Genomic DNA, 9,931 nt, shown 5'->3' on the forward strand with positions numbered 1-9,931 from the left:
TTTTCAAAAGAGAACACGGATATCTTACCAACCTCCAAAAGAGCACGCTGATACGCTGATATCTTACCAACCCACATGGGAATACTAATTGATAACCGTAAAATCCCAACGAAATACTTCCAGCAAAAGACACATGGAATTCTTCTACCAGAGATCACGCCATGAAGAAAAACTAAGGGTTCTGTGATTTCTGGGCGGCTTCTTAGAAGAACAGTGAAAGCAACAACTTTAAGATTCAACGTATCAATTTCTTACCATTCTCATCACGCGACAATGTAATGAAAGAAATATGGGAAGGGCGCAGTAATAATAGAAAGCACATGCCATTGATTTATCACGACTGTAATGTAACACAGCGAAAATCAACCATAGAAAACAGGTAAGAGTTAATATTAGTCATTGAGGTGATGCGCAGAGTGAAAAGAGTTACAGTCATGAAATTAAATGTCTCCATCCCAAACAAGGATTGCTGCTTCATAGTCGTAACGTATAACAAAACGTCGACACAACTAATTTGATGGTGAGGCAGCACTGTGTAGACCGGTGCATGTTGCTGTCAATGACTAACCATGTGTTCGACCCATAAGGAACTTTCAACGCCTTCGGCAATGGCACACTCTCTACGGATCAAAAGGCATCCATGAGAGCGGTTAAGCGAGCATTTATTACTTGGTCTACAGTGAGATATTCAAAAATTTTCACAGGAAAACATGCTTAGGTACAATAGAGATAAATCTTCACACGCAAAACATTCAAAATACTAGAAATCGTTTCCACGCAGCATGCTTGAGAGTAAGAGTAGTCAAAATAGTATTAAATTGTGTTTATATATATAGGAAATGTATTGTTGAACATCACAATTAAGGTATGTATCAAAATTAGTATATGATATTTTTTTATTCAATAAGGTACATGTTTTTAAGCAATGATTGATTTGATTATTGAAATTTATAGAGATATATATATTCTAGCTTCTTTTTGAATTGAACCTATAACCTGGCTAATTTTACAAATCTTATTTAAATATAATTTTTTGTAAAAGTGAAATATAAATATAATATTTAAATATATATTTTTTTAAAATAAAATATATATCTATAAATATATATACCTTGAATAAAAAAGTTTTAGACACTTTTTTATATTCATGAACACATGTCGATGTGTCTAATCTTGGTGGATTTAGATCGATTTGACGTCATAACTTCTTTGAGCTCTAACCTCTCACATACACACATGGAAGGGAAAAAAACAAAGGGATCTCCCTTCCTAAAATGAAAAAGGCTTGCCAAAGGATCATTCAATACCAAAGTCTATGGTAGGTTATAATAAAATCAAAATACATTTATGCCTTTCATTTGAATATTAAATAAGATATAGGACACGATAAAACTTGTGGTGGGGAATGGTATTATATGGATAACTTTAATAGTAACTTATTTTCTCATAGATTAGTAGCTTGTTTCAAAATTAGGAAATGGGTTAGAATAGGGGAAGATATTTAAATAAGTAGTAGTGGGGGAGCTCATAGTGATAGATGATTTTGTCAGAATTTTTAGAATTAGAGGTATATTAACAATGGTAAATGTATTAATAATTAAATATGATATATGTTGGAATCAAGGGTGGTAGTGAAGAAAGAGATTTAGATTTAGAAATATATAAGGGTAGTAGTGAAGAAAGCCATTTAGATGTAGAAATATATATGGAAGAGTAATTCGATTCTTTCATTAAAAGGTGGTTGTTTTCTTTGAATTAAGTCACAAGAACTTGAAGGATGAAGTCATGTAGTCTCACAATCCCATGGGGTGTACTAAAAAAATAGTATATACAAGTTCATGTTTTTAGCATAGGCTTAAAAAGTGATCATTAGCAATAAATAAAAATTTAAAAAATACAGACTCCTTTGAGGGTTACGCTTTTCTCCTCATTGGATTAATAGAGATCTCACTTAAGATATTTTGAAAAAAGGAGTTTAATCAAACGCATGCTATAAAATTTTACATAATTCAAATGAGGAATCTTTCTAATGGATCTCTTTATGTTGTTTATATGCTAAAAAATAATGGAAAGGGGCCTACTCCTTGGTTGGTATTCTAGCTATCGAGATGATCCTTCTCTAGTTGACAGCTTAAAGAAGTGGATGGAAGATTAATATTTGGAAATCATAGAGCTCTCCAATGACAGTTTAGGCACTATATATCATAAGGAACCACCATTTCAAACATATAACTTACTACCATTTGAAAGTATATTATCAAATCATATATTCATATGATAATATTCAACAGAGTCCTAGATAGATGCCACTAAGACATGTAACAAACCTAGAGATAAACCAATCCTTTCCTTGGCGATTTTGATGGGGCTAGTGAAGGAACCTATGGCCTAATTGAGTTTGAAATATCCTATTTCTTTCATCATATCCCAATTACTTTCTCTAAGGAAAATTTGGATTTTAGTAGTAATAATTCGGTTAAACTACATAATGCTCTAAAATTAACTCTAAAAATTAGTTATTAAAAAAATATGGAAAGCTCCAAGCCTTTATGGTTGTGGAGTTAGTGATAATGCCAGGTAAAGTGGATTGAAGATCCATATAGAGATCTCTAATGATAGTTTCTTACCACTTTATATCATAAGGAACCACTTGTTCGAGCATATGTCTTACTACCTTTTTCATGTGCATTACTATGTTTAGAGGTGCTCTACAACAATATGGGGAAAATGTTGTAAATCCATGTAATGTTATGCTATTTTATGTTATATTGGTTAAAAAATTATAATTAAAGTAATAATTATTAATTAAGAAAATTGGAATTATAAAAAAATTTATAATAACTAAAAATTAAAATGTTAAATGTTAAATGTTGGCTCACACGTCTTCAAAGTATGACAACCACAAATATTGCATATTAATATTTCAAATTACTTCTCACTTTTCAAAATGCAATGACTGTAATAAAAAAGTCAATATTTCTCTTCAGAGACAATTTAGAAGAGATTCCAAACATCCAACAATATGGAGAAAATTATCAACTACAATGAATTCACCTTACAGTATGTTCTTTGTCATTGTGTTCAGGTATTTCCTATACATTTTATAGTTCTTTAAATATATACGCATGAATTCCAAAGTTATTAGAAACCTATACATGTAATTTACCAATATGTTGTAGAGAAAGTTTTAGAGAGATAAAACTCCCGAGGGTTTCACCTGTGTGGGTGACTACTTTCTCCTTCTCTACAAAACAAATATTCTAATTTATCAATATATTGTTAGAATTTTTTTCCATTCAAATTTTTTATTGTTAGAATTTATTACGATACAAGAACTCAACATAAATCTCGAGGGTTTCAATTGCATGGATGATTTCATTCTCTTGCTCAACAAGAAGCAATTTTAATAAATTTGAGTGTGAAATTGTTGGAAAATTCTTGTGATTAATATTAATCATAACAAAAATAATTATCATATGATGTCCATTCAAACTCAATTAGTTTCATATTTGGTCTTTATAGCAATGCCATTAATGCTTGAGTTCATCTCACCTACTATTTCATCTAGTACAAGAAACAATGCAAAGTAAATGCATAATAATAATGACTTATATCTATATCTATATCTATGTGTGTGTGTGTGTGTGTGTGTGTGTGTGTGTATGTTTGTCGTATTGCCTCTATTATGCATCGTTCTATTAAATAACGAGGTTCTATACAACGCAAAGGTCATATCTTTGTCTAATGGAAGTAGTTTTGCTTCATGCCACACAAGTCCTCCAACGCTCAGTAGCCAAGGTGAAGCTCCTATGTTTTTTGTTACATTCAAACCCATTGGGAAAAACAACAATTATTGGAATCTACCTGTTTATATTGAAGGTCGAAGGAATAGTAATGCTAGTACTAGAAATAGTTCAATAATTAGAGATCACAGTAACTACTAGGCAATCTCCCAACAATAAAAAATATCATCAGAGGGGTAATGTAATGTCTAATTTGCTCCAATTTTGTCCCTCCTCTACAAATCCACCTCCTTCACAACATGATAGGAATTCTTCTCATTCTAATGATAATATTAATTGAAGGCATGTGAGGTGAGCTTAGGGTTATTTCTAGTTCAATAAAGCCAAGAAAAAAGTAGAGGTATGTAGGTAGCCATTGTGTAAATTTTACATTTTCAGGCTTCCACAGATTCCATTCTTGCTCATCCAATTCCATGCTCTGCCCCACATGGTTTGATTTGAAATGAATTTGTTAATTGTTCCAAATGGTTTCATTTGTTGAATATGATTATCATTGTGTATGATGATGCGGGGAATTCTTCTCCATGCACATTGGACCTCATCCATTTTGTTCTATCCATGAAATTTAATATAACTTGATCTTCACAGGTATGAACTTTCTTACTTCACAATAATATGGAGGTATATTATTATTATTAAAATAATTAATAACCAATCTAGATCCATCTTAACTCTAGATTTATCAAGTATGGGTAGGGATCAAAGCTCTCAAGGTGTAAACCTTTTCTCAAGTTTTGTACTCAAAAAAGGATTTTCCACCTCGAGATATTTGATCCCTCTCAATGCTTGATAGATATGGATTTAAAACGAAACTAGGATAGTAAAATATTATATCCATGTGATGGTATTCTACATAATCCTAGATGGAATCCACCCAAGAAAATAGGAAACCTAGAAATAGACCAATCCTTTCCTTGGGGTTTTTGATTGGGCTAGTTAACAGAACTTGAGGCCTAGTGGAGTTCAAGGTATCATATTTCTTTCATCATAACCGAGTTACTTCTTCAAGGGAAATTTGGGTTTTATATTAATAATTGGGTAAAACTTCATAATGCTATAAAGCTCACTCTAACAATTGTGTATTAAAAAGAATGTGGAAAGCTCCAAGCTCCCTTATAATTTTTTTTTCTCATATAGAAAGACAGTTTCTATGGTTTATTTTGTTCTATTTTTTAACTATTTTTTATTATAGTATATTTGCAATAAAAGAGATGCATTTTTCAAATAATAGAAAGATATGTGAGTTGGTTAAAATTTACTATAAATTAATTTTTTATAAATAATATATAAATTATTTTTTATTAAATAATTATTTTTATAAGAAAATGAACTAACAATTTAAGAGAAACATTTTGTAAAAATAAAATTTTAATTTTTTACAAATTAAGAATAACTTTTTTAATTTTTTTTACATATTTAATAAAAAATTTATTTATAATAATCTATTAATTTATATTTGTAATAATATTAATTTAAATTATAAATTAATAATTTAAATTAATCCGTATTTAAATTTAAAAATAATGATTTAAAAATAATATATAGATTATTTTTTATAAATAGTTATTTTTCTATAAGAAAATGAACTAACAATTTAGGAGAAATGTTTTTTTATTTTTTTATTTTTTTTACATATTTAATAATACATTTATTTATAATAATCTATTAATTTATATTTATAAATAATAATTAATTTTAATTATAAATTTAATAATTTAAATTAATCATTATTTATTCATAATTAAATTTAAAATATAATAAATTTTAGTCAAAAAACCTCATTATTACATCTCTTTTTAAATATAGAAATGTAATATGTTCTCTTCAATGCATAAAGGTTTTATAGGAGTATATGTCCCAAAAAAATTGAATATCACATTCTAAAATGTGCAGATTGTTTCAAACTTAGAAAATGATAAAAAGTCTCATTCATTAAGAAATGGATCATATTGAAGAATACAAAATTCTTCAAAAATGAGGTGAACGAGAACAAGAGATAATACGGATACAAATTGCAAATATAGTATCTAATCTTTTAATATCAATCTTTTTAAATAAAACTTGATTTTTTTACCAAAAAATAATATTTAGAGAATGAATGAGTTTGTTTAAATTAATAAAAAATTAAAAAAATATGTATTTAATGGAAATTAATGTTGCATTGCAATTTCATTAATATATTCAATAAAACAGTGCATAAAGTGTATAGTAGTGGGTGCTATTTTGTTTTGTTAAGGTATTTTTATGGTGAAAAGGATACTAGTTTAAAACCTCGTGGATACAAATCTAATCATGATTATGAGTTGATGTGGCTTAGGATGGGTTCAATCTCCAAGTCATTTTGATGGTTTAGATGATCCTAGGTCATGGTTTCTTGAGCCACAAGTTAGTCTTGCTAATTCATAGAGAAACTAACAAAAAAAATATTAAACAAGGTATTAAGACATAATTAGATTTGGTGCAATATCAATTTCACTATCAATATTTATAGGTAGGTCAAGTAGCTCTTTATGTATGTGATAGATTTTAATGATCATATTCCTTTGGGGCCTTGTACATTTCCTCTGAAAATTAGAAGCAACTGTAACAACATAAGCATTTGGTTTTGGTGCTTGAACCATGATTTGAGATCTAAACCCTATATTTTTCTTGAAAAATATCAAAATAATAACCATATCTCACTTGTATGAAAAATATCTCCTTTTAGGGGCCTATGTATTTCTTTGTGACTCATGAGCCTTTGAAGAAGTCACCAAGTCTAAATCATTGGTTTTCTATCTCGAACTATAAACCAAGCCTCAATGTTAATCACTACTATGACAAACATTGAGGTGGTATTCATATCCCATTCATTGACTAAAGACTCTATATGCAAGGTTTCTTGTTATGATCAGAGGCCTTGTGCATCGCCAATGATCCCTACTTTGTACTATGAAGCATGGCCTCATTTATGCATTGAAAATATCAAAATGGTCCCTATATTTTATTTGCAAGCTAAATATTCTCTATATAATAATTTAATTGTGGATTAAGGCCCAATGCATGGCACAAGAGCCATAAAATCAATTACTAGGGCCCAAGACACTAGTTGATTATTTGAACCTTGGCATAGGACTTGAGACCCATCTTTATTATGGTACATCTCAAAATGGTTCCCATATCCTATTCATAATCAAAATATTTCATCTTTGAATCTTGTGTGGTTGTCTTCAACCCTTTAATAGCCTATGATACCTAAAAGCCATGATTAAATCCTACGAATAAATATATTGACTTTGAATTTGTGCCGAGGGTCCAAGACCAATCATTTTTTGAAAATGATTCACAAAACCTAAAAATGGTGTCAATACATCACTTATATGAAAAAGGTTCTCTATAGGGTTTGTGTGAAGTTTTGAGTCCCTCTGCATGGCCCATGAGCCCTACAAATAAATATTAGGAAAAAGGTCTTTGATCTTCTACTTTAAGCCATCACTGAGGCCACAAAACCCATCCCTATTAAACCAAACCTCAACATGATATTTATATGACATTCTTAGGGAAATAATTTCCCTTTACAGGACTCCTCTGGTGATAATAAGAAAAGGAACCATGCATGACTCATGAATCCCAAAAGAAATTATAGAAATTGAAATACTTGAATTTTATGCTTGAACCATGATATTAACTATTAAATTAATCATTATCATGCATGAATATTTCATGATGTGAATTCAAAGATTCCATGATCATTTTTATGGAGTGCAAAACATTAAAACCATGATTGTATTTTTTATTTATATTATTAAAAATAATAATATGGATTCTTCCAAATATATTATATTTATTTTTAAATTTTAACGTTTTTAACCAAAATAATACACTTTAGCATTGATTTATATAAAAAAATTATATAATAAATTCTCATTAATTTAAATTTGATAAATTTAAAATTAAAATGATGTAAGTATTTATAATACTATTTAAAATATACACTATAACTTAGAAACAAATTCATGTTATCTTCTTTATATATATATATATATAAATATATATTTCCAAGTTCAAAAGGGAAAGAATATTCAATCTTAAACACATTCATGTTTACTTCTTTTTTTTTTTTTTTTTTTTTCTTAATTCCAAAGAAAAAGAATATTCAATCTGGTAAATGTAATAATTCATTTGTCTTCTAATAATTTTTTGGATAAAATAAATTCAACATCTTTACAATTAACAAAGCTATATTAAATTACAAGGTAATTGTTTAAAAAAAATCATAATAAAGTGTTTAATTTCCAATTACAAACATTGCTCGGCAATATACTTCTCATGGTAATGCCTAAGCAATTTATAATATTTGATATTTTGTTATATGTATACCAAAATAAATAAATTTGAGAGATTAAATGTGTTTTTATATTAAGAAGAAGCTAGTGTTTAATAATATTTTAATGATTGTTTAGAAAAGCAATTAAGTGTAAATTTGGTAGTGGTGAGGAAAAGTCATTACTCTCCCCATTTAAATAAATGATACATAAAATAAAAACACATATAAGGACAATTCATTTTCAAAATGGAAAGAAATATTTTTCAACTGGATCATAAAAATGACATATTAAATAAAAAAATTTATGCTCCTTAAAATGAAAAGAAATAACTTTAAAAATAATTATAAAAATAATACATAAAAATGAAAACTTATATATAAACAATTCACCTTTATTTTTTGAATAAATTTAAATTAGTATTACTTCAAAATATCAATACACATCTATTAAATAAACATTGTTTTTCAGTCTATCATAAATAGTTTCAATCTGCCATAAATAAAACCAAATATATGAATAACTCATCTTTAAAATAAAAAACATATCTTTAAAAACCAATGATAAAAATGAGACAAAAAATAAAAACATGATATAAACAACTCATTATCAAAATAATTTCATGATATCTTTAAAATTGTTCATGAAAATAAGATATTAAATTAAAATATATACATAAATAACTCACTCTCAAAAATGAAAAAAATAACTTTTAAATTAATTAAAACAATATTACATTAAAAAAACATGTATATTGAACGACTCATCTTTATATCTTTAAAATTAAAGATAAAAATCTTTAAAATAAGTGACACACAAAATAAAAACGTAGACACCTCATTCTCAAAACTAAAAAAATGATGCACAGCTTCCTTATAACAAACCTTAATGCCTTGGAAAATGTGACACGTGGAGAAGGCATCCGTGGAATTTGTGAGCTGAGCATTTATTGCTTCCTGACCCGAACCACGAAAATCGCTTACAGCCGACGCACTTTGGGAAGAGTAGAGAGAGAAAGTATTGACACGCAAAATTCTTGGTACTAGGATGGTTAGAAAAGTGCAATGTAAAATGAAACTTTTCTTTTGGTTGCTTGCATAGCAAGGGAAGATAATGAATTTTGTTCAATTCAAAGTTAGGTCCAACTAGGTTGGTGGTGGCATGAGCAGGAAAGAGATGGTTCACGGAATTGATTGATGGAGGGAACCTGCAAGATAGAGAACTTGTTGAATCAATCTCAGTTTTCTTGGGTTTAGTATAGATTTACAATTCAGTAGAAATATCTTTTATGATTTTTTTTAATTTGCTTTTTTCATAATTTAGTAATTTGCAATTTGAATTTGAGTATTGTAGCTTATTTATATATCTGAAAGAATATTATAAAAAGTTTAAATTAAGATATAAATGAACATAATTTTTATGGCAACTGCAAAAAGGTGTACGGTTGAAATGACTTGTGTGAAAGTATGATAAGTTTAAATTAGAACACTAATAATGAGGTGTATGGTTAAAATTAGTTACATGAATGTAGAATAAGGTTTTGTTTTTATGTGATGTAGAATAAGGTTTTGTTTTTATGTCATGTGGTGTATAGTTGAACGAGTTGTGTGAAAACATGATTATTTTAAATTAGAGCACCAACAATAAGGTGTATGGCGGAAATAAATAATACATTACGTGAAAGTCGATTAAGTTTATGTTTCTATTTGGTGTTTTAATTTCTCCTTTCATGAGAAATGAATTAGCATATGAATGATATTTTATGTCCTTAATGCACACTTTAAATCTTTAAAGGATTAAAACATCATTTGAGTCTTTGATACC

This window comes from Pinus tabuliformis, chromosome 5_2 (genome assembly GCF_031772625.1).
Source record: "Pinus tabuliformis cultivar Carrire ecotype Pingquan chromosome 5_2, CPIR1, whole genome shotgun sequence".
NCBI lineage: Eukaryota > Viridiplantae > Streptophyta > Pinopsida > Pinales > Pinaceae > Pinus > Pinus tabuliformis.